We start from the raw sequence: 9594 nt of genomic DNA on the forward strand, positions 1-9594 counted from the left end.
GTGTTCTGCTCTTCCTGAGAACCTGAGTTCATTTTCCAGAACCCATGGTGGCTTTCAACTATCTGTCATCAATGCCTTCTTGTGATGTCTTCTGACATATATACACGCAGGCACATACACACAATAAATTTTAAAAAATATAAGTGAGAAAGGGGTGAGGTCCAGGTCCATCTAAGGTCATGTGGGGAACTGCTCAGCAAAGGCTCTAGTAGTTCCTTACAAAATCAAACACTTACTTACCATGAAACCCAGTGTTAACATGCATAGATGCTCATCCAAGAGAATGAAATCACATGTGTACACAAAAGCATGTGTAAGGTCAGTACAATAGGCTGTATTTATTTAAACCTATATGTAACAAATCTAAAGCCAGGACCAAAAATAAGCCAATAAGCCAGATGTTCTTCAGCAGGTGAAAGGAAAGATAACAGGCAAAGCTCAAAGAAACTATTCAGAGATGTGTTTCTTTCAAGAAAATTTACAGTAAACATAGCTCACTGTTTTGTTCTCTCTCTCTCTCTTTCTCTCTCTCTCTCTCTCTCTCTCTCTCTCTCTCTCTCTCTCTCTCTCTCTCTCTCTCTCTCATCTCTCTCCTGACTCCTGCCTCACTCAGATTTTCAGGATGTGTGGAAGTCAGATTCTTTGCCAGAATATAACACAAATGGCCAATGGCCTTTAGCTCAAGTCCCAGTTTGAGAATTTCTGTTCTTTTCTGAAACCTGCTGAGCCAGGCATTGTTGTACATATTGCCCAGCATTCAGGAGGCTGAGATAGGCAGATGCTAATTTCAAGGCCAACTGGCACATGCTGCAAGACAGGGTCTCAACAAAAATTTTTTTTCAGAGCTGAGGACCAAACCCAGAGACTTATGTTTGTTAGGTAAACACTCTACAACTGAGTTAAATCCCCAACCACTCAAAAAAAAAACTCAAATTGTTACAAACTGTATGCTGTGTTTATGTTTTGAGTACTAAGTGCAACAGCTGGTAAACATATTAAAAGTATGATTGTGAGTATTTAAGACAAAGAACAGAGCCTGTAGCTATGATAGGCTGCTCAAGTATGCCTTATGGTGGCATCTGTGTGCTGTCTTTGACCTATAGCTAGCTGGTTTTGCAAATAGTTCTTCATTTCAGTCATGAGCTCTAGGCTGAGGATGTCATAATTTGGCCTTAAAATAATGAAAATATACCATGGGACTGAGCATAGGTCTCCGGGAAATGATCATATGGACCTTAAGTTGATCATGATAGTCTAAGAAACCAGTATCCAGACTGCAACTGTGTACACACAAGATGGGGTCTCAAAACAAAGTGAAACAAACAAAAGCAAGTGTGTCTAATCTTAGGAATCAGCACTATAGGATAGGATATGGGTGTCAATTGTGTGTACAAAGGGAGAAAAAGCAGGAAGACCATGGAAGGTACACGCTGTCGGGGGAGGCTAGCACCAGGTACGGTCATCTTCCTGCTCTGTTTCCTTTGCTTGGCTGTTAGATCAGAGAGAAGATTCTTCTTCATTTTAGGAAACCAGAGATCCAACATTCCAATCTGAAAACCAGGGTACCTGTAGCTGATGGGGGCACAGATGGACATTATGAGGACTTTTGTGTCCCAGCAATAAGTCAGTCATTTCCCTGTGGGATTAGAGCGCATCATTGTTTTCCCAGCTGAGCAACAGAGACAGTGTCTATAAAGAATTTTCTGAGATAATCCTTACCTCAGTGCCACAAGATATTGATATGATATGTGTATTTGGTGGATGGTGGGTGATTGATGGGAGATGTCATTCTGTAAATATGTTTCTATTAATGGTTGATGAATAAAGCACTGTTGGCCAATAGGAAGCAGGACAGATGGGTCTAGGAGAAGAGGATTATGGGAAGTGTAGGCACAGAGAGACTCGATGTAGACTGCAATGGAGTAAGAGGCCCGAACCTTATCTCTGGTAAGATAAGACCACATGGAAATACTTAGATGTATAGACATGGGTTAGTAATTAAGACAGAGCTAGCCAATAAGAAGCCCTAGTCAATGACCAACAGTTTGTAATTAATACAGTGTCTCCTGTGTTATTTGGGGGCTGAAGTGGCGCTGGAGGGAAAGAGTACATGTTACAGATGGGATTATTCTCATTTTGTGGCAGCTGCCAGGCATACTTCTGTTTCTCTCTCCTCCCTTCTCTCCCTCTCTCTTGGCACTAAGCCAACACACATGATTAATATTTGAGGCAATTATATCTTTTTTCTTCTGCTTTTTTCATCCACATTTTGAAATAACTCCAGACTTGAGAAAAGTTGGAAGAGTATGTAGCACAGAGTTTTCCTTACCTTTCACATAGTGCCATCTTTTATTGATGTGTTTGGATTGTTTTGGTTTACAGTTCCAGGGAGGTACGGTGCATCAGGACAGGAGGAGCAGGAGGCACATGGTCACACTGGATGGAAGTCAGGAAGCAGAGAGTGAACAGGATGTGGAACCCTGCTATAAAACTTAAATGTCACTAGGTGGTGGTGGCGCACGCCATTAATCCCACCACTTGGCAGAGGCAAGTGGATCTCTGTGAGTTCGAGGCCAGCCTGGTCTACAAGAGCTAGTTCAGGGCAGCCTCCAAAGCCACAGAGAAACCCTGTCTCAAAAAACCAAAACCAAAAAAAAAAACAAAACAACAATCCCAAAAACCAAAAAACCATAACAACAACAACAACAAAAAACTTAAAGGCCCGTCTCCAATGTTCTACTTCCTCTAGCAAGGCTCCACCTGTGGTTCTTCAACCTTCCAAAACAGCATCACTATCTGGGGACCCAGTTTTCAAACACATGAGCTTATAGAGGACATTTCACATTCAAATCACAACATTTTGCCCCTGGGCCTCTACAGCCTCATGGTTATCTCATAAAGCAGAATGAACTGTTCCAATTTCCAATGTCCCCACAGTCTTCAACAGCCCCAACACTATTTAAATGTCTAAAGTCTCTTCTGAGACTCAATGATTTCTTAATTGTGATCCCTTATAGAAACCAAAAAACACATTACATCCTTCCAATATGCACTGGCAGTTTTCACCCAGTACCCTCTAATGCTAATACATGATGATAGCACAATGATCAAAATAAGAAACTACTACAATAGAACTAAGCTACAAAGCTATTTCCCCATTACTGTTCCAATGTTCCCGAATCCAAGCCAGGTCCGGCACTGTACATAGCTGTCATGTCTCTCTAGTGTTCTCCAGCCAGGGACAAGTTCTCTGCCTTTCTTTTTCTTTCTTGACTATGACACTCTGGAAGAAGACTAGCCTGTTCCATGGGATGGCTATAGTTTGAGTTTATCTGAGGTCTTTTCATGATTAGATTGCAGGTATACATTTTCAGCAGCTGCACTACAGAAGTGACAACATTCTCAGTGAGTACAGGAGACAGTGTGGTGCCAGCAGTGGTAGGCTTCCAATCAAGCAAGAAGCACAAATCACACTACAATGTAGTAACAATAATCTTGCAACTAGGACAGACCTGGCAGAAGATTATCAATGGAACTATTCGTTAAGAGGCTGTTGATATTGATTAGGCAATGGATAATAAGGGTTACCTGGTCCAAGGCTGGAGGACAGGGTTGAAAGTTGGAATATGAGACTACTAAGGTAAAAATAAAGGGATTCGGGGAAGGTTCTGTATATGAAGAAAGAGACAGGAACCGAGGAGAACTGAGACATTAGGTAGATTGATTCCATTACCAACTGGCAGTCAGGATTTTTGCACTAAGATTAAAAAACAGTATTAGTTTGTCATGGTGTCACTACAACATGAAACCACTTGCCTATTCATGAAACAGATAAGAAAGAGAGGCAGAAAAAGATGTCCTACCTTCTGCCAACTCATTTCCTAGCTTCCGTTTGGGATCTTCAGTATCTTTGGACCATGTGTGTGGACTGTGGAGGATCAGACAGAAGCTAAGCATGACACTGTCACCCTTATCATCTGCATAAAAAAGGAACCTTCACAGACACTTGAAAAATACTGTTGAATGGTTCTAGAAAGAATTTTCATGTCCGAGTCATCAGTTAGGGACATTCGCAGAAGAGCATGGTGAGAGTAGTAAATTCTTCCATGGCCTATGAGATATCCACACTGAACACCTCTGTCCATCATAACCCAGGACACCAAAGCCAAGGCATCATGTGGGCTTCTGATTTAAAGGTCTGATGTATGGTTGGGGCCCCACTGGCAGGATGGCCCGGGTTTCTAGGTGGTGAACTGGCACTGGATCTTGGCACACTGGTGGTCCTGCACTTGGCCACACAGCCTTTTTCATGCAGGATAGACTGAATGATTTTCTCCAGAATGAGCATTCCAAGAGAACAGGGATGAAGCAGCTTTTGATAGAATGGCATGGCTGGGTTAAGATTCCCTTGGGTAGCAGGAGTGAGAGAACTCAATAGACTGCACAGGCTGAATAACCCCCTTCCAAGGGTTGAGGACCACTCTTACATCAGCTCACATCCTAGAGAAAATATACTATCCACTCCACCCATTCGGTTTTACAGAATGAAACTGATTACAATGAGTATAACGAGAAGCTATGGAGGGGAAAGAATCATAATTTAAAAAGCAGCAAGGGTTACAAGTGACTCACCTCTAGCCGTAGTGAAAGGCTTAGATGTGTCTAATAAACTTTTAAGGGCTTTAACACTTGCTGGGCCTCTTAGACGTTCCCGGATGATTTCATAACATGCTATTTGATCTTGAGAACAGTTTTAGGTCTGTAGGACGGAGTCAAGAGGGTTGGGATTGAAAGATGGATCTAATAATAGCAAACACTCACCAGGTGCCAGGCTTTTGATGACACTCTGTATCAACCTGTAATCAATTTCATCAGGCACTACAGAATCATTTCATTTTTGTGCTACGTTCAAGTTTCTTTAGCACAAATGTGCTCAAGCTCCAAAGTTAAATACAAACACGGGGTTATCCTTCTCTGTTCTATGTAGTTTCTATTCACTTCTATGAACATTTCATTGAAAATGTAAGGTCCAGGCAGTACATATCATTTCTATTAATGGCTCCAGCTGGTTAGTTACTCCTCTAACTTCCAGTTTCATCTGAATGGGAAGCCAATCATGGTTTGCAACTGCAGCAAATAAACACTACTTCTTCATGTGATTTGTGATTTACTGTAAGCACTAACAATATAATCTGAGATAATCTTATATAAATGTTAACTTTACTTTTAGGTGGCTTCTGTGGTATTACAACACAAGCACAGAATATTAAAACATGGGAAGGTGTCTCTGAGATCTCAGATTTTAACTATGAAACTTTTTTTTTTTTTTTTTTTGGTTTTACGAGACAGGGTTTCTCTGTTTTGGAGGCTGTCGGTCCAGCCTGGCCTCGAACTCACAGAGATCTGCCTGCCTCTGCCTCCCGAGTGCTGGGATTAAAGGCGTGCGCCACCAACGCCAGGCTTTAACTATGAAACTTTTAATAGTGTACAAAATGGGTAGCTAAGGATGGCGCTGGTGTAATTGAAATGTGGGCTCAGGAAGCTGGGTGTCTTAGTCACTGTTCTATTGCTGTGAAGAGACACCATGACCACGGGAACTCTTGGGAAAGAAGACATTTAATTGGGGGTTTAATTACAGTTTCAGAGACTTAATCCATTAACATCGTGGGAGAAAGCATGGGAACAGGCATGTATGGCACTGGAGTAGAAGCTGAGGGCTACTGTAGCCTGGTCTGGAGGTAGAGGGCAGTGGGGTCGAGGGGGAGGAAAAGAGAGGAAAGGAGGGAATAAAAGAGAGAAAGAGGATGATGAGGAGAAGGAGGAGAGAGTGGGGGGCTGGCTTGGGTTTTTGAAACCTCAAAGCCCACCCCCATGGACACATTTTCTCCTACAAGCCCATACCTACTGATCCTATTAATCCTTTGATCTACTCCCTAATGACTAAGCATTTAAATATATGAGCATATGGGGGCCATTCTTAGTCAAACCATCACACTGGGCCACAGAGTTTGGGGACTTGTCTGACCTCATAAGAAAGGATAGCATAGTGGTTAAGAGTGTCACTACCTGAACCGTAAAAGTTGGATTCTCAGTCTGTTTCCTGTGAGTGCTGGAAGCATGACTTTGGGTAGTTACTGAACCATTTACAGTCTCATAATCATATGTTTGCTTAAACATTAAATAATGTATGCTACCTTTCATACAGTTAAAATATGATTTGTAGAATATAAAGCAAACATGTCTCAAATATTCATTTAAGAAATTAATAATCTAGCAAGATAGCAAGGCTAGCTCAAAGAGAATTAGAGACAGAATTTGTGGCTTCCGTAAGAAAAGTACTAGAATAACATTACTTTAATATAAATCTGTTCCCTGTATAGAGCAATAAACTGAGCTTTTAGGGTTATTATCTCTACCAGAAAAATAATTTGCATTTCTGCCAGCCAAATTTATTTGGCTTCTTTATCAGCTGTTTTCACCTGGGGCATTACTTTGTCCCCAGGGGACAATGGCAATAGGAAACATGTTAGAGTTACAACTTGGGGTGGAGTTGAGGGGCGTACAAGAAGAAAAGGATGGTTGTAAGTCTCTTCAGTGTGTAGAACACCACCCTTAGAAGACCACTCCAGACTCAAATGCCAGCAGGGCTGAGGAGAGAAAACCAGTCGATGCTTGTATAGGTCAACATTTACATTTGTAAGTTCTAAACTATTCTACTCGGGAAAGAATTCCAGTTAAAGAGTGCCAGCAGAGACTTGGATAATCTTTGGCTGAATCAGCTGAAGGGGCAGGGTTAAAAAAAAATCTTTTATTTCTTCCAGGCTTTAGAGTATGGCTCTTCCCTCCCACCCTTCCTGTTTTTGGGGGGTTTTGAGGTAGGGAGGGTATCACTGCCTAGTTCAGGCTTGCCCAAAACTGGTAATTCTGCATCAGCCTTCAACGTGCTGGGATTACAGGTGCTGCCCACAGCCAAAGTGGAATTTTTGTTTGCTTCTTTTTAATTTTTTGATGGTGAATTTCCGTTCTTGAGAGTTTGACCCCAGGCTGACTCCAAACTCAGTATGTAGCTGAGGCTGACCTTGAACTCCTGATCTTCCTGACCCCCACCCTGACCTACTATGTGCCATCATGCCAGGCAACACATTTTCTTACTAGCACTTGACACTGTGTGTAGATAGGTAAATGCTCAGTAAAGGTTATTATTATAAAATGTCAGGTTCTGTGTAGGTGTCTGGATGGTTGTGTGATGTTGCAAAATTTTCAGCAGACTTTGAACCTTTAAACAACATTATGCAGTATTACTATTGGAAATGATTTTACTGTCAGATGATTTCTTCATGGTCACTTTGAAATGTTAAGAAAATTAATATAATCCTCAAACTAGTGCATGGTAGGTTGTGTTTAAAAAAGGCAAATCATATTTTAAAAGTAACCTAAAATACAGACTCAAAAAAACCAGTCTCTCTCTTTTCCCCAAGGACTGTACTGTCAAATGGAGACCATCCAAGATTTAGAAAGAAAACCCACTAGATATATGATGTGGAAAAGTTATGGAAATGCAAAAATCACAGGGTTGCAGTTTTGTGACACATTAATTGATTGATTTATTGATTGATAGGGCTGGGGATGTTGTGTACTAGGCAAGTTCTCTATCACTGAACTGTATCTAGGCTCTGTCTGCAGCACTTCTGATTGTCTAACTCATTTTTTTTTTCTTATGGGCAAGTGATGTATGCATAATATCTCAGAAATGAAAAGTTAAAAAATACAGGAAATGAAGATGTATAGTTTTCCAAATTCCTCTTCTATAATTAGTTGAACAGCATGCCCAGTAGTTGTATTAGTCTGAGTCCATTTGGCACACATAATAATGAAAGGCCACATAATAATGAAAACTAGAAACTAGTATATAAAGAATTGAGCACATTACTTATATAAAATCAATAATTACTTTAAGAATTAGTAATTATGCTTATATAAATATAATATAATATATAAAATACATAAGTGATTGAAATGTTTAAAATAAATACATGTTTAAAGAAGGTACAATGTAAAACAATAGGATATACACGTAACTTCATAAATACAAGTAGATATTTGTTATATAAACAAGAAATCATCAAAAAATCGGGGCTATTCATCCAGTAGCTGATGGAAGCAGAAGCAGAGACCCACAGCTAAACACTGAGCCGAACACCTGGAATCCAGGTAGAGAGGGGGGAGTGATGAGCAAAGGAGTCAAGACCATGCTGGGGAAACCCACAGAAACAGCTGACCTGACCAAGGAGGAGCTCACAGACCCCAGTCTGACAGTTGGGGAACCAGCATAGTACCTAACCAGGCTCCCTGAACGTGGGTGTCAGTAAGGAGGCCTGAGCAGTCTACGGAGCCTCTGGCAGTGGAACCAGTATTTATCCCTAGTGTACAGGATTTGGGATCCTGTACTCTCTCAGCCCAGATACATGGGGAAGGGCCTAGGGTGTGCCCCAAATGATGTGACAGATTTTGATGATCCTTCATGGAAGGCCTCACCCTCCCTGGGGAGTTGTTGCGGGTGGGATGAGTCAGTCGGTGGGGGACATGGGAGGATGGGAGGGAGAGGGAACAGGGATTGATATGTAAAATAAGATTGTTTCTAATTTAAATAAAAATTTATAATAAAAAATTGGGGCTAGTAAAGAAGCACCAAGAACTAAGATGCTAAGAGGAACTGCCCCATCTTGTAGGGCTGAGAAAACACCTAAGGAAACTCCTCAGGCCTCCTCTCTCTGCACCAAGGCTGGCCGGACCTCAGAGAGGGCACTGCCGTGACTCACCGAATGACAGAGGTCATGCTGGCACACTTTCTGGAGGTTCATTCTCTAGAATTCTGAGGGAGTCCACTCTCTCTGGAGGTACTCCATCACAGCTGCTGGCCTCTGGGAGGCTGTGGCTTTCCCTGTACCTATGTTTGCTGCAGGCTCCTGGTCAGCAAACCCTAGGGACACAAAACCAAACCCTTTCCTGCTGCTGTTTCTCCAGCAGCAACTACAGATGACTGATGGCTTTTGGTAGTCACACTCTGTCAGTGCGAGCTCTTCTGTGTGTGCAGCTGCTATCTGCTAACTACAGCAGTAGCTGAAATGGCCCTCTTTGGGTCACTTATGCCACCATTACCTAAAAGTGTGTTAGAAATGTCACCACTGCAATCTAGAGACTCGGAAGTTCAAGGCATGTTCTTAGCAAATCTTCCAAATGATTCTCAGATATACAAAATGGTAGGAACCAGTGAAGTTTCAGAAATGTGCATGTGAGGGTGTGACAGAAACACACACACACACACACACACACACACACACACACAGAGGGGGGTAGTTAAAAAAGCCCATAGAGATTACTCTGTTTAGAACCAACTTCTTTAGCATTTGGATCCACGGGCACAAACATGTGGCACCCTGTCCCTGATGCTGCTTTGACTAGCGTCTCTGAGCCTCTGAGTTGCTATTAATAATTCCAATGAATTTCTGTATGTACACAGAAGTGGTGGGCAATGCCTACCTTGCCTTTTCCACATCTCTATTTCCTTCACCTTGGACCATTGACAGCATATTG

At 41.8% G+C, this 9594-nt stretch overlaps 1 long non-coding RNA gene across 1 annotated transcript; it reads right to left on the minus strand.

Annotated features, from left to right (window-relative positions):
- Positions 1 to 314: 314 nt before the first annotated feature.
- LOC110341664 lies at positions 315 to 4848 on the minus strand. Its single transcript, XR_002383634.2, has 3 exons — positions 4633 to 4848; positions 2330 to 2436; positions 315 to 1572 (listed from the first exon to the last, which is right to left on the minus strand). It is a non-coding gene; the product is annotated as an uncharacterized LOC110341664 (long non-coding RNA).
- Positions 4849 to 9594: the final 4746 nt, after the last annotated feature.

This window comes from Mesocricetus auratus, unplaced genomic scaffold, assembly GCF_017639785.1.
Source record: "Mesocricetus auratus isolate SY011 unplaced genomic scaffold, BCM_Maur_2.0 Super-Scaffold_4256, whole genome shotgun sequence".
In the NCBI taxonomy this organism is placed as follows: Eukaryota; Metazoa; Chordata; class Mammalia; order Rodentia; family Cricetidae; genus Mesocricetus; species Mesocricetus auratus.